This window comes from Copadichromis virginalis, linkage group LG6, assembly GCF_057382275.1.
Source record: "Copadichromis virginalis isolate Kocher_CV1m ecotype Utaka linkage group LG6, C_Virginalis_male_GT1.1, whole genome shotgun sequence".
Lineage (NCBI taxonomy): Eukaryota > Metazoa > Chordata > Actinopteri > Cichliformes > Cichlidae > Copadichromis > Copadichromis virginalis.
The window spans coordinates 9,566,774-9,588,781 of NC_140623.1; the positions used below are offsets into that span (position 1 = coordinate 9,566,774).

Genomic DNA, 22,008 nt, shown 5'->3' on the forward strand with positions numbered 1-22,008 from the left:
TATGTCTTGTATTGCTGGTAAGTAACTTTATTGCACTGAGTTTTGTTTGTTGCAAATATCTTTGATTTGTTTTTATGTCTTGTAATCTTTATGTGTGTATTTATGTCTTGTATTGCTGGTAAGTAACTTTCTTGCACTGAGTTTTGTTTGTTGCAAATATCTTTGATTTGTTTTTATGTCTTGTAATCTTTATGTGTGTATTTATGTCTTGTATTGCTGGTAAGTAACTTTCTTGCACTGAGGTCTGTTTGTTGCAAATATCTTTGACTTGTTTTTATGTCTTATCATGTTTATATGTGTATTTATGTCTTGTATTGCTGGTAAGTAACTTTATTGCACTGAGGTCTGTTTGTTGCAAATATCTTTGACTTGTTTTTATGTCTTATCATGTTTATATGTGTATTTATGTCTTGTATTGCTGGTAAGTAACTTTATTGCACTGAGTTTTGTTTGTTGCAAATATCTTTGACTTGTTTTTATGTCTTGTAATATTTATGTGTGTATTTATGTCTTATCATGTTTATATGTGTATTTATGTCTTGTATTGCTGGTAAGTAACTTTATTGCACTGAGGTCTGTTTGTTGCAAATATCTTTGACTTGTTTTTATGTCTTATCATGTTTATATGTGTATTTATGTCTTGTATTGCTGGTAAGTAACTTTCTTGCGCTGAGTTTTGTTTGTTGCAAATATCTTTGATTTGTTTTTATGTCTTGTAATCTTTGTGTGTATTTATGTCTTGTATTGCTGGTAAGTAACTTTATTGCACTGAGTTTTTTTTGTTGCAAATATCTTTGATTTGTTTTTATGTCTTATCATGTTTATATGTGTATTTATGTCTTGTATTGCTGGTAAGTAACTTTATTGCACTGAGTTTTTTTTTTTGCAAATATCTTTGATTTGTTTTTATGTCTTGTAATGTTTATATGTGTATTTATGTCTTGTATTGCTGGTAAGTAACTTTATTGCACTGAGTTTTGTTTGTTGCAAATATCTTTGACTTGTTTTTATGTCTTGTAATATTTATGTGTGTATTTATGTCTTATCATGTTTATATGTGTATTTATGTCTTGTATTGCTGGTAAGTAACTTTCTTGCACTGAGTTTTGTTTGTTGCAAATATCTTTGACTTGTTTTTATGTCTTATCATGTTTATATGTGTATTTATGTCTTGTATTGCTGGTAAGTAACTTTCTTGCACTGAGGTCTGTTTGTTGCAAATATCTTTGACTTGTTTTTATGTCTTATCATGTTTATATGTGTATTTATGTCTTGTAATGTTTATATGTGTATTTATGTCTTGTATTGCAGGTAAGTAACTTTCTTGCACTGAGTTTTTTTTGTTGCAAATATCTTTGATTTGTTTTTATGTCTTCTAAGGTTTATGTGTGTATTTATGTCTTGTAATGATTATGTGTGTATTTATGTCTTGTATTGCAGGTAAGTAACTTTCTTGCACTGAGTTTTTTTTGTTGCAAATATCTTTGATTTGTTTTTATGTCTTCTAATGTTTATATGTGTATTTATGTCTTGTAATGATTATGTGTGTATGTATGTCTTGCATTGCTGGTAAGTAACTTTATTGCACTGAGGTCTGTTTGTTGCAAATATCTTTGACTTGCTTTTATGTTTTATAATGTTTATGTGTGTATTTATGTCTTGTATTGCTGGTAAGTAACTTTCTTGCACTGAGGTCTGTTTATTGCAAATATCTTTGACCTGTTTTTATGTCTTATAATGTTTATGTCTGTATGTATGTCTTCAATTGCTGGTAAGTAACTTTCTTGCACTGAGTTCTTTTTGTTGCAAATATCTTTGATTTGTTTTTATGTCTTGTAATCTTTATGTGTGTATTTATGTCTTGTATTGCTGGTAAGTAACTTTATTGCACTGAGGTCTTTTTGTTGCAAATATCTTTGACTTGTTTTTATGTCTTATCATGTTTATATGTGTATTTATGTCTTGTATTGCTGGTAAGTAACTTTATTGCACTGAGTTTTGTTTGTTGCAAATATCTTTGACTTGTTTTTATGTCTTGTAATGTTTATATGTGTATTTATGTCTTGTATTGCTGGTAAGTAAATTTCTTGCACTGAGTTTTTTTTGTTGCAAATATCTTTGATTTGTTTTTATGTCTTATCATGTTTATATGTGTATTTATGTCTTGTATTGCTGGTAAGTAACTTTCTTGCACTGAGGTCTGTTTGTTGCAAATATCTTTGACTTGTTTTTATGTCTTGTAATCTTTATGTGTGTATTTATGTCTTGTATTGCTGGTAAGTAACTTTATTGCACTGAGTTTTGTTTGTTGCAAATATCTTTGATTTGTTTTTATGTCTTGTAATCTTTATGTGTGTATTTATGTCTTGTATTGCTGGTAAGTAACTTTCTTGCACTGAGGGCTGTTTGTTGCAAATATCTTTGACTTGTTTTTATGTCTTATCATGTTTATATGTGTATTTATGTCTTGTATTGCTGGTAAGTAACTTTATTGCACTGAGGTCTGTTTGTTGCAAATATCTTTGACTTGTTTTTATGTCTTGTAATCTTTATGTGTGTATTTATGTCTTGTATTGCTGGTAAGTAACTTTATTGCACTGAGGTCTGTATGTTGCAAATATCTTTGACTTGTTTTTATGTCTTATCATGTTTATATGTGTATTTATGTCTTGTATTGTTGGTAAGTAACTTTATTGCACTGAGTTTTGTTTGTTGCAAATATCTTTGACTTGTTTTTATGTCTTGTAATATTTATGTGTGTATTTATGTCTTGTATTGCTGGTAAGTAACTTTATTGCACTGAGGTCTGTTTGTTGCAAATATCTTTGATTTGTTTTTATGTCTTATCATGTTTATATGTGTATTTATGTCTTGTATTGCTGGTAAGTAACTTTCTTGCGCTGAGTTTTGTTTGTTGCAAATATCTTTGATTTGTTTTTATGTCTTGTAATCTTTGTGTGTATTTATGTCTTGTATTGCTGGTAAGTAACTTTATTGCACTGAGTTTTTTTTGTTGCAAATATCTTTGATTTGTTTTTATGTCTTATCATGTTTATATGTGTATTTATGTCTTGTATTGCTGGTAAGTAACTTTATTGCACTGAGTTTTTTTTTTTGCAAATATCTTTGATTTGTTTTTATGTCTTATCATGTTTATATGTGTATTTATGTCTTGTATTGCTGGTAAGTAACTTTATTGCACTGAGGTCTGTTTGTTGCAAATATCTTTGACTTGTTTTTATGTCTTGTAATGTTTATGTGTGTATTTATGTCTTGTATTGCTGGTAAGTAACTTTCTTGCACTGAGGTCTGTTTGTTGCAAATATCTTTGACTTGTTTTTATGTCTTGTAATGTTTATGTGTGTATTTATGTCTTGTATTGCTGGTAAGTAACTTTCTTGCACTGAGTTTTGTTTGTTGCAAATATCTTTGACTTGTTTTTATGTCTTATCATGTTTATATGTGTATTTATGTCTTGTATTGCTGGTAAGTAACTTTCTTGCACTGAGGTCTGTTTGTTGCAAATATCTTTGACTTGTTTTTATGTCTTATCATGTTTATATGTGTATTTATGTCTTGTATTGCTGGTAAGTAACTTTCTTGCACTTAGGTCTGTTTATTGGAAATATCTTTGACCTGTTTTTATGTCTTATAATGTTTATATTTGTACTTATGTCTTGTATTGCTGGTAAGTAACTTTCTTGCACTGAGCTCTATTTGTTGCAAATATCTTTGACTTGTTTTTATGTCTTGTAATGTTTATGTGTGTATTTATGTCTTCAATTGCTGTTAAGTAACTTTCTTGCACTGTCGTCTGTTTATTGCAAATATCTTTGACTTGTTTTTATGTCTTATAATGTTTATGTGTGTATTTATGTCTGGTATTGCTGTTAAATGTGTATTTATGTCTTGTATTGCTGGTAAGTAACTTTCTTGCACTGAGGTCTGTTGATTGCAAATATCTTTGACCTGTTTTTATGTCTTGTAATGTTTATGTGTGTATTTTTGTCTTATATTGCTGGTAAGTAACTTTCTTGCACTGAGGTCTGTTTATTGCGAATATCTTTGAGTTGTTTTTATGTCTTTTAATGTTTATGTGTGTATGTATGTCTTCAATTGCTGTTAAGTAACTTTCTTGCACTCAGGTCTGTTTGTTGCAAATATCTTTGACCTGTTTTTATGTCTTGTAATGTTTATGTGTGTATTTATGTCTTGTATTGCTGGTAAGTAACTTTCTTGCACTGAGTTTTGTTTGTTGCAAATATCTTTGACTTGTTTTTATGTCTTGTAATGTTTATGTGTGTATTTATGTCTTGTATTGCTGGTAAGTAACGTTCTTGCACTGAGGTCTGTTTGTTGCAAATATCTTTGACTTGTTTTTATGTCTTATCATGTTTATATGTGTATTTATGTCTTGTAATGTTTATATGTGTATTTATGTCTTGTATTGCAGGTAAGTAACTTTCTTGCACTGAGTTTTTTTTGTTGCAAATATCTTTGATTTGTTTTTATGTCTTATCATGTTTATATGTGTATTTATGTCTTGTATTGCTGGTAAGTAACTTTATTGCACTGAGGTCTGTTTGTTGCAAATATCTTTGACTTGTTTTTATGTCTTGTAATCTTTATGTGTGTATTTATGTCTTGTATTGCTGGTAAGTAACTTTCTTGCACTGAGGTCTGTTTGTTGCAAATATCTTTGACTTGTTTTTATGTCTTGTAATGTTTATGTGTGTATTTATGTCTTGTATTGCTGGTAAGTAACTTTCTTGCACTGAGGTCTGTTTGTTGCAAATATCTTTGACTTGTTTTTATGTCTTGTAATCTTTATGTGTGTATTTATGTCTTGTATTGCTGGTAAGTAACTTTCTTGCACTGAGGTCTGTTTGTTGCAAATATCTTTGACTTGTTTTTATGTCTTGTAATGTTTATGTGTGTATTTATGTCTTGTATTGCTGGTAAGTAACTTTCTTGCACTGAGGTCTGTTTGTTGCAAATATCTTTGACTTGTTTTTATGTCTTGTAATGTTTATGTGTGTATTTATGTCTTGTATTGCTGGTAAGTAACTTTCTTGCACTGAGGTCTGTTTGTTGCAAATATCTTTGACTTGTTTTTATGTCTTATCATGTTTATATGTGTATTTATGTCTTGTAATGTTTATATGTGTATTTATGTCTTGTATTGAAGGTAAGTAACTTTCTTGCACTGAGCTCTATTTGTTGCAAATATCTTTGCCTTGTTTTTATGTCTTGTAATGTTTATATGTGTATTTATGTCTTGTATTGCTGGTAAGTAACTTTCTTGCACTGAGTTTTTTTTGTTGCAAATATCTTTGATTTGTTCTAATGTCTTGTAATGTTTATATGTGTATTTATGTCTTGTATTGCTGGTAAGAAACTTTCTTGCACTGAGCTCTATTTGTTGCAAATATCTTTGCCTTGTTTTTATGTCTTGTAATGTTTATATGTGTATTTATGTCTTGTATTGCTGGTAAGTAACTTTCTTGCACTGAGTTTTTTTTGTTGCAAATATCTTTGATTTGTTTTTATGTCTTATCATGTTTATATGTGTATTTATGTCTTGTATTGCTGCTAAGTAACTTTATTGCACTGAGGTCTGTTTGTTGCAAATATCTTTGACTTGTTTTTATGTCTTGTAATCTTTATGTGTGTATTTATGTCTTGTATTGCTGGTAAGTAACTTTCTTGCACTGAGTTTTGTTTGTTGCAAATATCTTTGACTTGTTTTTATGTCTTATCATGTTTATATGTGTATTTATGTCTTGTATTGCTGGTAAGTAACTTTCTTGCACTGAGGTCTGTTTGTTGCAAATATCTTTGACTTGTTTTTATGTCTTGTAATGTTTATGTGTGTATTTATGTCTTGTATTGCTGGTAAGTAACTTTCTTGCACTGAGGTCTGTTTGTTGCAAATATCTTTGACTTGTTTTTATGTCTTGTAATGTTTATGTGTGTATTTATGTCTTGTATTGCTGGTAAGTAACTTTCTTGCACTGAGGTCTGTTTGTTGCAAATATCTTTGACTTGTTTTTATGTCTTGTAATGTTTATGTGTGTATTTATGTCTTGTATTGCTGGTAAGTAACTTTCTTGCACTGAGTTTTGTTTGTTGCAAATATCTTTGACTTGTTTTTATGTCTTATCATGTTTATATGTGTATTTATGTCTTGTATTGCTGGTAAGTAACTTTCTTGCACTGAGGTCTGTTTGTTGCAAATATCTTTGACTTGTTTTTATGTCTTGTAATGTTTATGTGTGTATTTATGTCTTGTATTGCTGGTAAGTAACGTTCTTGCACTGAGGTCTGTTTGTTGCAAATATCTTTGACTTGTTTTTATGTCTTATCATGTTTATATGTGTATTTATGTCTTGTAATGTTTATATGTGTATTTATGTCTTGTATTGAAGGTAAGTAACTTTCTTGCACTGAGTTTTTTTTGTTGCAAATATCTTTGACTTGTTTTTATGTCTTATCATGTTTATATGTGTATTTATGTCTTGTAATGTTTATATGTGTATTTATGTCTGGTATTGCAGGTAAGTAACTTTCTTGCACTGAGTTTTTTTTGTTGCAAATATCTTTGATTTGTTCTTATGTCTTGTAATGTTTATGTGTGTATTTATGTCTTGTATTGCTGGTAAGTAACTTTCTTGCACTGAGTTTTGTTTGTTGCAAATATCTTTGACTTGTTTTTATGTCTTATCATGTTTATATGTGTATTTATGTCTTGTATTGCTGGTAAGTAACTTTCTTACACTGAGGTCTGTTTGTTGCAAATATCTTTGACTTGTTTTTATGTCTTGTAATGTTTATGTGTGTATTTATGTCTTGTAATGTTTATATGTGTATTTATGTCTTGTATTGCAGGTAAGTAACTTTCTTGCACTGAGTTTTTTTTGTTGCAAATATCTTTGATTTGTTTTTATGTCTTCTAAGGTTTATGTGTGTATTTATGTCTTGTAATGATTATGTGTGTATTTATGTCTTGTATTGCAGGTAAGTAACTTTCTTGCACTGAGTTTTTTTTGTTGCAAATATCTTTGATTTGTTTTTATGTCTTCTAATGTTTATATGTGTATTTATGTCTTGTAATGATTATGTGTGTATGTATGTCTTGCATTGCTGGTAAGTAACTTTATTGCACTGAGGTCTGTTTGTTGCAAATATCTTTGACTTGCTTTTATGTTTTATAATGTTTATGTGTGTATTTATGTCTTGTATTGCTGGTAAGTAACTTTCTTGCACTGAGGTCTGTTTATTGCAAATATCTTTGACCTGTTTTTATGTCTTATAATGTTTATGTCTGTATGTATGTCTTCAATTGCTGGTAAGTAACTTTCTTGCACTGAGGTCTGTTTGTTGCAAATATCTTTGACTTGTTTTTATGTCTTATAATGTTTATGTGTGTATTTATGTCTTGTATTGCTGGTAAGTAACTTTCTTGCACTGAGTTCTTTTTGTTGCAAATATCTTTGATTTGTTTTTATGTCTTGTAATCTTTATGTGTGTATTTATGTCTTGTATTGCTGGTAAGTAACTTTATTGCACTGAGGTCTTTTTGTTGCAAATATCTTTGACTTGTTTTTATGTCTTATCATGTTTATATGTGTATTTATGTCTTGTATTGCTGGTAAGTAACTTTATTGCACTGAGTTTTGTTTGTTGCAAATATCTTTGACTTGTTTTTATGTCTTGTAATGTTTATATGTGTATTTATGTCTTGTATTGCTGGTAAGTAAATTTCTTGCACTGAGTTTTTTTTGTTGCAAATATCTTTGATTTGTTTTTATGTCTTATCATGTTTATATGTGTATTTATGTCTTGTATTGCTGGTAAGTAACTTTATTGCACTGAGGTCTGTTTGTTGCAAATATCTTTGACTTGTTTTTATGTCTTGTAATCTTTATGTGTGTATTTATGTCTTGTATTGCTGGTAAGTAACTTTATTGCACTGAGTTTTGTTTGTTGCAAATATCTTTGATTTGTTTTTATGTCTTGTAATCTTTATGTGTGTATTTATGTCTTGTATTGCTGGTAAGTAACTTTCTTGCACTGAGGGCTGTTTGTTGCAAATATCTTTGACTTGTTTTTATGTCTTATCATGTTTATATGTGTATTTATGTCTTGTATTGCTGGTAAGTAACTTTATTGCACTGAGGTCTGTTTGTTGCAAATATCTTTGACTTGTTTTTATGTCTTGTAATCTTTATGTGTGTATTTATGTCTTGTATTGCTGGTAAGTAACTTTCTTGCGCTGAGTTTTGTTTGTTGCAAATATCTTTGATTTGTTTTTATGTATTGTAATCTTTATGTGTGTATTTATGTCTTGTATTGCTGGTAAGTAACTTTCTTGCACTGAGTTTTGTTTGTTGCAAATATCTTTGATTTGTTTTTATGTCTTGTAATCTTTATGTGTGTATTTATGTCTTGTATTGCTGGTAAGTAACTTTCTTGCACTGAGGTCTGTTTGTTGCAAATATCTTTGACTTGTTTTTATGTCTTATCATGTTTATATGTGTATTTATGTCTTGTATTGCTGGTAAGTAACTTTATTGCACTGAGGTCTGTTTGTTGCAAATATCTTTGACTTGTTTTTATGTCTTATCATGTTTATATGTGTATTTATGTCTTGTATTGCTGGTAAGTAACTTTATTGCACTGAGTTTTGTTTGTTGCAAATATCTTTGACTTGTTTTTATGTCTTGTAATATTTATGTGTGTATTTATGTCTTATCATGTTTATATGTGTATTTATGTCTTGTATTGCTGGTAAGTAACTTTATTGCACTGAGGTCTGTTTGTTGCAAATATCTTTGACTTGTTTTTATGTCTTATCATGTTTATATGTGTATTTATGTCTTGTATTGCTGGTAAGTAACTTTCTTGCGCTGAGTTTTGTTTGTTGCAAATATCTTTGATTTGTTTTTATGTCTTGTAATCTTTGTGTGTATTTATGTCTTGTATTGCTGGTAAGTAACTTTATTGCACTGAGTTTTTTTTGTTGCAAATATCTTTGATTTGTTTTTATGTCTTATCATGTTTATATTTGTATTTATGTCTTGTATTGCTGGTAAGTAACTTTATTGCACTGAGTTTTTTTTTTTGCAAATATCTTTGATTTGTTTTTATGTCTTGTAATGTTTATATGTGTATTTATGTCTTGTATTGCTGGTAAGTAACTTTATTGCACTGAGGTCTGTTTGTTGCAAATATCTTTGACTTGTTTTTATGTCTTGTAATCTTTATGTGTGTATTTATGTCTTGTATTGCTGGTAAGTAACTTTCTTGCACTGAGGTCTGTTTGTTGCAAATATCTTTGACTTGTTTTTATGTCTTGTAATGTTTATGTGTGTATTTATGTCTTGTATTGCTGGTAAGTAACTTTCTTGCACTGAGTTTTGTTTGTTGCAAATATCTTTGACTTGTTTTTATGTCTTATCATGTTTATATGTGTATTTATGTCTTGTATTGCTGGTAAGTAACTTTCTTGCACTGAGGTCTGTTTGTTGCAAATATCTTTGATTTGTTCTTATGTCTTGTAATGTTTATATGTGTATTTATGTCTTGTATTGCTGGTAAGAAACTTTCTTACACTTAGGTCTGTTTATTGGAAATATCTTTGACCTGTTTTTATGTCTTATAATGTTTATATTTGTACTTATGTCTTGTATTGCTGGTAAGTAACTTTCTTGCACTGAGCTCTATTTGTTGCAAATATCTTTGACTTGTTTTTATGTCTTGTAATGTTTATGTGTGTATTTATGTCTCCAATTGCTGTTAAGTAACTTTCTTGCACTGAGGTCTGTTTATTGCAAATATCTTTGACCTGTTTTTATGTCTTATAATGTTTATGTGTGTATTTATGTCTGGTATTGCTGTTAAATGTGTATTTATGTCTTGTATTGCTGGTAAGTAACTTTCTTGCACTGAGGTCTGTTGATTGCAAATATCTTTGACCTGTTTTTATGTCTTGTAATGTTTATGTGTGTATTTTTGTCTTATATTGCTGGTAAGTAACTTTCTTGCACTGAGGTCTGTTTATTGCGAATATCTTTGAGTTGTTTTTATGTCTTGTAATGTTTATGTGTGTATTTTTGTCTTATATTGCTGGTAAGTAACTTTCTTGCACTGAGGTCTGTTTGTTGCAAATATCTTTGACTTGTTTTTATGTCTTCTAATGTTTTTGTGTGTATTTATGTCTTGTAATGATTATGTGTGTATGTATGTCTTGTATTGCTGGTAAGTAACTTTCTTGCACTGAGGTCTGTTTATTGCAAATATCTTTGACCTGTTTTTATGTCTTGTAATGTTTATGTGTGTATTTATGTCTTGTATTGCTGGTAAGTAACTTTCTTGCACTGAGGTCTGTTTGTTGCAAATATCTTTGACTTGCTTTTATGTTTTATAATGTTTATGTGTGTATTTATGTCTTGTATTGCTGGTAAGTAACTTTCTTGCACTGAGGTCTGTTTATTGCAAATATCTTTGACTTGTTTTTATGTCTTTTAATGTTTATGTGTGTATGTATGTCTTCAATTGCTCTTAAGTAAATTTCTTGCACTGAGGTCTGTTTATTGCAAATATCTTTGACCTGTTTTTATGTCTTATAATGTTTATATTTGTACTTATGTCTTGTATTGCTGGTAAGTAACTTTCTTGCACTGAGGTCTGTTTGTTGCAAATATCTTTGACTTGTTTTTATGTCTTATAATGTTTATGTCTGTATGTATGTCTTGTATTGCTGTTAAGTAACTTTCTTGCACTGAGGTCTGTTTGTTGCAAATATCTTTGACTTGTTTTTATGTCTTATAATGTTTATATCTGTATGTATGTCTTCAATTGCTGTTAAGTAACTTTCTTGCACTGAGGTCTGTTTATTGCAAATATCTTTAACCTGTTTTTATGTCTTATAATGTTTATATTTGTACTTATGTGTTGCATTGCTGGTAAGTAACTTTCTTGCACTGAGGTCTGTTTGTTGCAAATATCTTTGACTTGCTTTTATGTTTTATAATGTTTATGTGTGTATTTATGTCTTATATTGCTGGTAAGTAACTTTCTTGCACTGAGGTCTGTTTATTGCGAATATCTTTGACCTGTTTTTATGTCTTATAATGTTTATATTTGTACTTATGTGTTGCATTGCTGGTAAGTAACTTTCTTGCACTGAGGTCTGTTTGTTGCAAATATCTTTGACTTGTTTTTATGTCTTCTAATGTTTTTGTGTGTATTTATGTCTTGTAATGATTATGTGTGTATGTATGTCTTGTATTGCTGGTAAGTAACTTTCTTGCACTGAGGTCTGTTTATTGCAAATATCTTTGACCTGTTTTTATGTCTTGTAATGTTTATGTGTGTATTTATGTCTTGTATTGCTGGTAAGTAACTTTCTTCCACTGAGGTCTGTTTGTTGCAAATATCTTTGACTTGCTTTTATGTTTTATAATGTTTATGTGTGTATTTATGTCTAGTATTGCTGTTAAATGTGTATTTATGTCTTGTATTGCTGGTAAGTAACTTTCTTGCACTGAGGTCTGTTTATTGCGAATATCTTTGAGTTGTTTTTATGTCTTTTAATGTTTATGTCTGTATGTATGTCTTGTAATGATTATGTGTGTATGTATGTCTTGTATTGCTGGTAAGTAACTTTCTTGCGCTGAGGTCTGTTTGTTGCAAATATCTTTGACTTGCTTTTATGTTTTATAATGTTTATGTGTGTATTTATGTCTTGTATTGCTGGTAAGTAACTTTCTTGCACTGAGGTCTGTTTGTTGCAAATATCTTTGACTTGTTTTTATGTCTTTTAATGTTTATGTCTGTATGTATGTCTTGTATTGCTGTTAAGTAACTTTCTTGCACTGAGGTCTGTTTGTTGCAAATATCTTTGACTTGTTTTTATGTCTTATAATGTTTATATCTGTATGTATGTCTTCAATTGCTGTTAAGTAACTTTCTTGCACTGAGGTCTGTTTGTTGCAAATATCTTTGACCTGTTTTTATGTCTTATAATGTTTATATTTGTACTTATGTCTTGTATTGCTGCTAAGTAACTTTCTTGCACTGAGGTCTGTTTATTGCAAATATCTTTAACCTGTTTTTATGTCTTATAATGTTTATATTTGTACTTATGTCTTGTATTGCTGCTAAGTAACTTTCTTGCACTGAGGTCTGTTTGTTGCAAATATCTTTAACCTGTTTTTATGTCTTATAATGTTTATATTTGTACTTATGTGTTGCATTGCTGGTAAGTAACTTTCTTGCACTGAGGTCTGTTTGTTGCAAATATCTTTGACTTGCTTTTATGTTTTATAATGTTTATGTGTGTATTTATGTCTAGTATTGCTGTTAAATGTGTATTTATGTCTTGTATTGCTGGTAAGTAACTTTCTTGCACTGAGGTCTGTTTATTGCGAATATCTTTGAGTTGTTTTTATGTCTTTTAATGTTTATGTCTGTATGTATGTCTTGTAATGATTATGTGTGTATGTATGTCTTGTATTGCTGGTAAGTAACTTTCTTGCGCTGAGGTCTGTTTATTGCAAATATCTTTGACTTGTTTTTATGTCTTTTAATGTTTATGTCTGTATGTATGTCTTGTAATGATTATGTGTGTATGTATGTCTTGTATTGCTGGTAAGTAACGTTCTTGCGCTGAGGTCTGTTTGTTGCAAATATCTTTGACTTGCTTTTATGTTTTATAATGTTTATGTGTGTATTTATGTCTTGTATTGCTGGTAAGTAACTTTCTTGCACTGAGGTCTGTTTGTTGCAAATATCTTTGACTTGTTTTTATGTCTTGTAATGTTTATGTGTGTATGTATGTCTTGTATTGCTGGTAAGTAACTTTCTTGCGCTGAGTTTTGTTTGTTGCAAATATCTTTGATTTGTTTTTATGTCTTGTAATCTTTGTGTGTATTTATGTCTTGTATTGCTGGTAAGTAACTTTCTTGCACTGAGTTTTTTTTGTTGCAAATATCTTTGATTTGTTTTTATTTCTTATCATGTTTATATGTGTATTTATGTCTTGTATTGCTGGTAAGTAACTTTCTTGCACTGAGGTCTGTTTGTTGCGAATATCTTTGAGTTGTTTTTATGTCTTTTAATGTTTTTGTCTGTATGTATGTCTTCAATTGCTGTTAAGTAACTTTCTTGCACTGAGGTCTGTTTGTTGCAAATATCTTTGACCTGTTTTTATGTCTTATAATGTTTATATTTGTACTTATGTCTTGTATTGCTGGTAAGTAATTTTCTTGCACTGAGGTCTGTTTATTGCAAATATCTTTGACCTGTTTTTATGTCTTATAATGTTTATATTTGTACTTATGTCTTATATTGCTGGTAAGTAACTTTCTTGCACTGAGGTCTGTTTATTGCGAATATCTTTGAGTTGTTTTTATGTCTTTTAATGTTTTTGTCTGTATGTATGTCTTCAATTGCTGTTAAGTAACTTTCTTGCACTGAGGTCTGTTTGTTGCAAATATCTTTGACCTGTTTTTATGTCTTATAATGTTTATATTTGTACTTATGTGTTGCATTGCTGGTAAGTAACTTTCTTGCACTGAGGACTGTTTGTTGCAAATATCTTTGACTTGCTTTTATGTCTTATAATGTTTATGTGTGTATTTATGTCTTCAATTGCTGTTAAGTAACTTTCTTGCACTGAGGTCTGTTTGTTGCAAATATCTTTGACCTGTTTTTACGTCTTATAATGTTTATATTTGTACTTATGTCTTGTATTGCTGGTAATTAACTTTCTTGCACTTAGGTCTGTTTATTGCAAATATCTTTGACCTGTTTTTATGTCTTATAATGTTTATATTTGTACTTATGTCTTCAATTGCTGTTAAGTAACTTTCTTGCACTGAGGTCTGTTTGTTGCAAATATCTTTGACTTGCTTTTATGTATTATAATGTTTATGTGTGTATTTATGTCTTCAATTGCTGGTAAGTAACTTTCTTGCACTGAGGTCTGTTTATTGCAAATATCTTTGACCTGTTTTTATGTCTTATAATGTTTATATTTGTACTTATGTCTTCAATTGCTGGTAAGTAACTTTCTTGCACTGAGGTCTGTTTATTGCAAATATCTTTGACCTGTTTTTATGTCTTATAATGTTTATATTTGTACTTATGTCTTCAATTGCTGTTAAGTAACTTTCTTGCACTGAGGTCTGTTTGTTGCAAATATCTTTGACCTGTTTTTATGTCTTATAATGTTTATATTTGTACTTATGTCTTCAATTGCTGGTAAGTAACTTTCTTGCACTGAGGTCTGTTTGTTGCAAATATCTTTGACTTGTTTTTATGTCTTATAATGTTTATGTGTGTATTTATGTCTTATATTGCTGGTAAGTAACTTTCTTGCACTTAGGTCTGTTTGTTGCAAATATCTTTGACTTGTTTTTATGTCTTATAATGTTTATGTGTGTATTTATGTCTTATATTGCTGGTAAGTAACTTTCTTGCACTGAGGTCTGTTTGTTGCAAATATCTTTGACCTGTTTTTATGTCTTATAATGTTTATGTGTGTATTTATGTCTTATATTGCTGGTAAGTAACTTTCTTGCACTTAGGTCTGTTTGTTGCAAATATCTTTGACTTGTTTTTATGTCTTATAATGTTTATGTGTGTATTTATGTCTTATATTGCTGGTAAGTAACTTTCTTGCACTGAGGTCTGTTTGTTGCAAATATCTTTGACTTGCTTTTATGTCTTATAATGTTTATGTGTGTATTTATGTCTTGTATTGCTGTTAAGTAACTTTCTTGCACTTAGGTCTGTTTGTTGCAAATATCTTTGACCTGCTTTTATGTTTTATAATGTTTATGTGTGTATTTATGTTTTGTATTGCTGTTAAGTAACTTTCTTGCACTGAGGTCTGTTTGTTGCAAATATCTTTGACCTGTTTTTATGTCTTATAATGTTTATATTTGTACTTATGTCTTGTATTGCTGGTAAGTAACTTTCTTGCACTGAGGTCTGTTTGTTGCAAATATCTTTGACTTGTTTTTATGTCTTCTAATGTTTATGTGTGTATGTATGTCTTGGATTGCTGGTAAGTAACTTTCTTGCATTGAGGTCTGTTTGTTGCAAATATCTTTGACTTGTTTTTATGTCTTCTAATGTTTGTGTGTGTATTTATGTCTTGTATTGCTGGTAAGTAACTTTCTTGCACTGAGGTCTGTTTGTTGCAAATATCTTTGACTTGTTTTTATGTCTTTTAATGTTTATGTGTGTATTTATGTCTTGTAATGATTATGTGTGTATGTATGTCTTGGATTGCTGGTAAGTAACTTTCTTGCACTGAGGTCTGTTTGTTGCAAATATCTTTGACTTGTTTTTATGTCTTCTAATGTTTATGTGTGTATGTATGTCTTGGATTGCTGGTAAGTAACTTTCTTGCACTGAGGTCTGTTTGTTGCAAATATCTTTGACTTGCTTTTATGTTTTATAATGTTTATATTTGTATGTATGTCTTCAATTGCTGGTAAGTAACTTTCTTGCACTGAGGTCTGTTTGTTGCAAATATCTTTGACTTGTTTTTATGTCTTCTAATGTTTATGTGTGTATTTATGTCTTGTATTGCTGGTAAGTAACTTTCTTGCACTGAGGTCTGTTTATTGCAAATATCTTTGACTTGTTTTTATGTCTTTTAATGTTTATGTGTGTATGTATGTCTTCAATTGCTGTTAAGTAACTTTCTTGCACTGAGGTCTGTTTGTTGCAAATATCTTTGACCTGTTTTTATGTCTTATAATGTTTATATTTGTACTTATGTCTTGTATTGCTGGTAAGTAACTTTCTTGCACTGAGGTCTGTTTGTTGCAAATATCTTTGACCTGTTTTTATGTCTTATAATGTTTATATTTGTACTTATGTCTTGTATTGCTGGTAAGTAACTTTCTTGCACTGAGGTCTGTTTATTGCAAATATCTTTGACCTGTTTTTATGTCTTGTAATGTTTATGTGTGTATTTATGTCTTGTATTGCTGGTAAGTAACTTTCTTGCACTGAGGTCTGTTTGTTGCAAATATCTTTGCCTTGTTTTTATGTCTTATATTGTTTATGTGTGTATTTATGTCTTGTATTGCTAATTGTTAGGAACCCTAACTTTATTTATTTTTTTAATAGTAAGATGTATGTATGTATGTATGTATGTATGTGTGTGTGTGTGTGTGTGTGTGTGTGTGTGTGTGTGTCTGTCTGTGTGTGTGTGTGTGTGTGTGTGTGTGTGTGTGTGTCTGTCTGTGTGTGTGTGTGTGTGTGTGTGTGTGTATATGTGTGTCTGTCTGTGTGTGTGTGTGTGTGTGTGTGTGTGTGTATATATGTGTGTCTGTCTGTGTGTGTGTGTGTGTGTGTGTGTGTGTGTATGTGTGTCTGTCTGTCTGTTTGTGTCTGTTTATTGTCCACAGATCAGGTTTGAAGTGTCTGTGTGGTGCAGCTGGTCTGGTCTGTCTCTGTACAGTCGAGGCTGCACCCACCCATAAAACGGTGGAGGCTCACCAGGACATGCACACCTCACAAGTTCCCGGCTCTCTCGGCTCGGTTGAAGACGGGTTTCTTGGAGAAGGGGAGGGCAGTGAGGCACAGTCCCCCGTCCCCCGACGCCCCTCGCGATGCCCCTCCTTCTTCGACTAACCCTCTGCAGAGGAGCCGTGAGAGCCAGGAACTTGTGAGTTTTGTATATCCACTCAGGCATCCTTCATACCTGGTCTGTAGGAAGTTCCTGTCAGAAGGAGGATGGACAGTGAACATTTTAAGCCCACTCGGCAGCGACAGATGGCCACCCCTTCCTGAGCCTGGTTCTGTCGGAGGTTTCTCCCCGTTAAAAGGGAGTTTTTCCTCCCCACCGTCGCCAAGTGCTTGCTCATAGGGGATTTTTTGGGCTTTTTTTCTTAAAACCAACCGCTGATAAGTTCACTGGCATCAAGTTTAGGACTCTGCAAATATTTAAATGGATAATTCGTCATCAAGTGAGGAATGATCCATTTAAATCATATTTGAGAGTCACATATATTTGTATATAAATATGATTTGTTGGACAATAAGGCAAATCACAGACTAATTTGGACAATTGGGAAAAATTAAATAAATAAAAAGAATTGGATAAAATGCATGTGTCATTGTTTCATATTGATTTCAAATAACATACCATTTGATTTCAACATATTTTTGTTACACTTGCAGTGGTGTTATTTTGTTATGATCCTGTTCCTTTTAAATATAAATATAAACCATCTAAATAGAAATGGAAAACTAGAAAGATTAAAAATATAGCTTTACTAATCTGAAAGTTATTTGTCATTGGATCCATCATTCCCACAGTGGAAACACATTATCTCATATTATGTTCAATTCAGTAGTTAAAAGTATAAAATTTAATAATGTCTATTTTTAGTTTACTTTGTTAATAAACACATTTTTTAGTATTTTAGAAACACTAACATCATACATATCCAAATATGAAGCAATGTTTTAACTCCCATTTACATACAGACCTGTGGCCAACTTTACAAACCATTTTGAATTTTTCCAGCTGAGGCGTTCAAAATAGATATACTTTTGATTGTCACAGTGTTATTTGGGCAGCTGCCTGCCTAATATAACATAACATCACCACAATATTTTACATTAAATGAGGAAATGTATCTTTGTTTCCTCAGCTAAGACTGCTTGGCTGCTGTGGCTTGTGTTTATGTTGAGAGTGACATCTGATTTAAAAGCAAGAACCAAAAGCCACTGAGCACCATCAGTCAGCACAGAGGCAATGCTACAAATTTAAGGAACGAAGGTCAATTCTTTGTGTGTGTACATGCACAGAGCACATGTGCACACGGTTGTGCAGATTAACTCACAGATGTATATGACAACTCACGTTTGTGGCATTAACATTGTTTTCCAATCTTAAACAGAAACAGGAAGCTCCAACCCGGAGGGCGGTGCACTGTTGGACGGACCAATCGGAGTCTGCGCTGCGGGACTGTTTTGATCACGCGGACTGGGAAATGTTTCACGTGGCCGCCAGAGACATTGATGAATACACAGACTCAGTCTGTGGATTTATCAGGAAATGCGTGGAAGATGTCGTCCCATCCAGAACAGTCAAATCCTTCCCAAATCAAAAACCCTGGATTAACGGAGATGTTCGCGCGGCACTGGCGGCACGGAACACCGCCTTTGCCTCCGCGAACACATCGGACTACAAACACGCACATTACCAACTCCGGAAGACGATCAAAGCAGCCAAACGTGAGTACAGGGACAGGGTGGAACAACAGTTTGACAACCCTCGGAGTATGTGGCAGGGACTAAACACGATCACAGACTTTAGAGGGAAAACCAGCACACCGCAGACCACGGCCTCTCTGTGTGAGGATCTAAACGTATTCTACGCTAGATTCGACACAGCGAACACCATGAGACCGGACAGTGTGCGCACCGCGGATGACGTCAGTGCGCACACTGTGTCTGAGGAGGATGTGCGGAAGTGCTTCAGGAAGGTGAACGCACGCAAAGCTACTGGTCCGGACGGGATTCCCGGCCGCGTCCTCAGGTCATGCGCGGCTCAGCTGGCTGGAGTGTTCACGCACATCTTCAACCTTTCCCTCTCTCTGTCTGTAGTCCCAGCCTGCTTCAAAATGGCCACCATCGTCCCTGTACCCAAGTCCTCCACCATCTCCTCATTGAACGACTGGCGACCTGTAGCCCTGACCCCCATCGTAAGCAAATGCTTCGAGAAGCTGGTCAGGGACTTCATCTGCTCTGCACTACCCGACTCACTGGACCCTCTACAGTTTGCATACCGCCACAACAGGTCCACTGATGATGCCATAGCCCTGACACTACACACTGCCCTGTCACACCTGGAGAAGAGAGACACGTATGTGAGGATGCTGTTTGTAGATTACAGCTCAGCATTCAATACCATCGTTCCCTCGAAGCTGGACAGGAAACTGCAGGATCTAGGACTGAGCAGCTCCCTCTGCAGCTGGATCCTTAGCTTCCTGTCTGACAGACGCCAGGTGGTCAGACTGGGCAGCATCACCTCATCCCCCATCACACTGAACACTGGTGCTCCACAGGGGTGTGTACTGAGCCCTCTCCTGTACTCACTCTACACCTACGACTGCACAGCCACTAACAGCTCCAACATCATTGTGAAGTTTGCGGACGACACTACAGTGGTGGGTCTTATCACCAACGGTGATGAGACGGCTTACAGGGAGGAGGTCAGCGCCCTGACCCACTGGTGTCAAGACAACCATCTCACCCTCAACGTCGCAAAGACAAAGGAGTTGATAGTGGACTTCCGGAGGTGCAGAGAAGTACACACCCCCATCACCATCAACGGCGCTGCTGTGGAGAGAGTGAGCAGCTTCCGCTTCCTTGGCGTACACCTGGCTGAGGATCTTACGTGGTCAGTACACACAAACAAAACAGTGAAGAAGGCACAGCAGCGCCTCTTCTTTCTCAGGAGACTGAAAAGATTCGGCATGAGCCCCCGCATCCTCAGGACCTTCTATCACTGTGCCATTGAGAGCATCCTCACTGGATGCATCACCACCTGGTATGGCAACAGCACCGCCTACAACTGCAAAGCTCTCCAGCGAGTAGTGCGGTGCTCTGAACGGATAATTGGAGGTGAGCTTCCCTCCCTCCAAGACATCTACAGAAAGCGGTGCCTGAGGAAAGCGGGGAGGATCATCAAGGACTCCAGTCACCCCAGCCATAAACTGTTCAGACTGCTTCCATCAGGAAGGAGGTTCTGCAGCATCCGGTCCCGTACCAGCAGACTGAGAGACAGCTTTTTCCATCAGGCCATCAGACTGCTGAACACGTCATAGACACCTCAGCTTCACTACTGGAACTTCAACATTATGCACTCCACACTGTATATAAATGCCACTTGTTTTGCACATATTCAACTCTGTATATTTTATATATTTTATTATTATTATTATTATTATTTTATTTTATTTTTTTACTATTTAATTTGTAAAAATGTGTATACACACACACACACACACACACACACACGTAGGAAAATATTTAGTATACACATCCAGAAATGCATACACTATTATATATTGTACATATATTTATTAGTTTCAGGTTGGCCATTCTTGTATTTTGCTCGTTTGTGTTGTTGTGTTTGCACATCTCTGTTGCTTGTGGGGCTCGCACACAAGAATTTCACTCGCATGTGCTGTGCCAGTGTGCCTGCACATGTGATGTGACAATAAAAAGTGATTTGATTTGATTTAAATGTAATACATACATTTCCGTCATTGGCCATAATTCTTGCAAGGAAGGGACTCAAAGGTCACAAGTTATTAAATAAAATTAATTAAACACACCATTAAAAGAAGTTCACTATTCACTCCTTAAACGTCATAGCTAGCAGCAGTTATTTATATCTATGAAAGAGAGAGCTTAATTGTTTGATTAAGCTTGATTGGAATGTCAGCTCCACACTGTGGCTGGTTGATTAAATAAGTTGGGGGAGCAAAAGTAAAATGAGCTACTTGTGGGATACTATTTAACTTGGCTTGGGTAAGCTGCTCATTTTATGCTCATTTTACTTTTCAGATGGTGTCAAGCCTGGCAGTTTGGTGTAATTGTTAGCCTTGTAATTCATAGTAATATATTTCTCACACACAACCTCAACCTCTGCCTCTCCATGTGAGCAGAGACGCAGCAGCATCTTGTTTCTACAGGAAGCCTGATTAAAATGTTAAGCATTTATACGGTGTACAAGATTAAAGAATATAAAACTGATATTACTAAACCTGATTTCCTTCCATCTATTTTCTGCTGCTTATCTGAGTCCGGTCATGATGCCCAGACGTCCCCCTCCCCAGCCACCTACTCCTGCTCTTCCTGGAGAACAGTGAGCCGCCACTCTGGTGCCTTTCGGTGTAAACGAGTAGCTTTCCAAATAACTCAGCTCTTCATCGTGTTTCTAAGGCAGAGGTCAGACATCCTTCAGAAGATGCTCATTTGTGTCAGATTTTAGTCATAGGTAAAGGTATGACTGTAGACTGACGGGTAAATCAACAGGGATCAATACCCTGCTCCTCTTTTTTCCAATACAAGTTCCTCTATCAAATCATTTTTTGACACTTGAGTCAGCAGTCCAAGCAGAGATGTCCAGAAGTTCCTTTTCCCACTTAAGTGGTATTTATGGTCACACAAATGCGTCTGACAACAGACAGGCAGCGAATACTGGGATACCACGGCGAGCCGGCCGAGATACATAATGTGTCCAGTGTGTGTTTGGTCTGCCCTTACCAGCTCGTCTAGGAGACATTCTGGAGGCCTCCTATTTCAGATGCCAGTCAAACCACCTACACTGGTTCCTTTCCTTTCTGTGAATGATCGCAGTTGAGGAGGAGAAGCTATGCTGTCCCCTGGTATGGTCTCCCCAAGGCAACTGGTTCTTGATGAGGGGCCAAACTTAAGTACAATTCAAAAGACCAAAGTTACTAGCCTGGGACCAGTACTGGGGAGGTTTCTTTGTTTTCCAGAACAGCTAATAGCTGTGCCCCATGAGTTCAGCTTAAAATATCCACACAGGTACTTCGTCCTCCCTCGGGTGGGCAGAGAGCTTTGTGGTCCAGGTTGTGGTCCAGGCTGCTTTAGCTGGCTTTAGAAAAAACCTGAAATTAGAATTAAAACTGTTTGTACCTTCACCTGTGTTACTTACAGTGATATGTTATGTAATTTGTTAACTGTCTCTTTAAGCTTTCAGCAGCTGGAGAGTTAAAAATAGTCTGTGTGAAAATAGGCAGGCGGTGAACTCGAGCCTGTGATACGTTTTTAATGTCAGGCTGTGACCACAAACACCAGAGTGGTCATCAGCATTCAGATCAGCTGATAGTAACCAGAAACGGCTTTATGGTCATTCTCTTAATTGTTATTGGCGTTTTCTTTTATTTGACTTGTTTAAAATAATAAAAAGCTGATTTGGGTTCATTTTATAAGCAA

General features: G+C 33.7%; 1 long non-coding RNA gene across 1 annotated transcript in view; it reads right to left on the reverse strand.

Moving 5' to 3' along the window:
• The window catches only part of LOC146707169 (uncharacterized), a 76,106-nt gene extending 54,294 nt beyond the window's left edge, over positions 1 to 21,812 (reverse strand). The window contains exon 1 of the long non-coding RNA XR_014920771.1: positions 21,313 to 21,812. This is a non-coding gene — a long non-coding RNA (uncharacterized LOC146707169). The remainder of the gene's footprint in view (positions 1 to 21,312) is intronic.
• Positions 21,813 to 22,008: the final 196 nt, after the last annotated feature.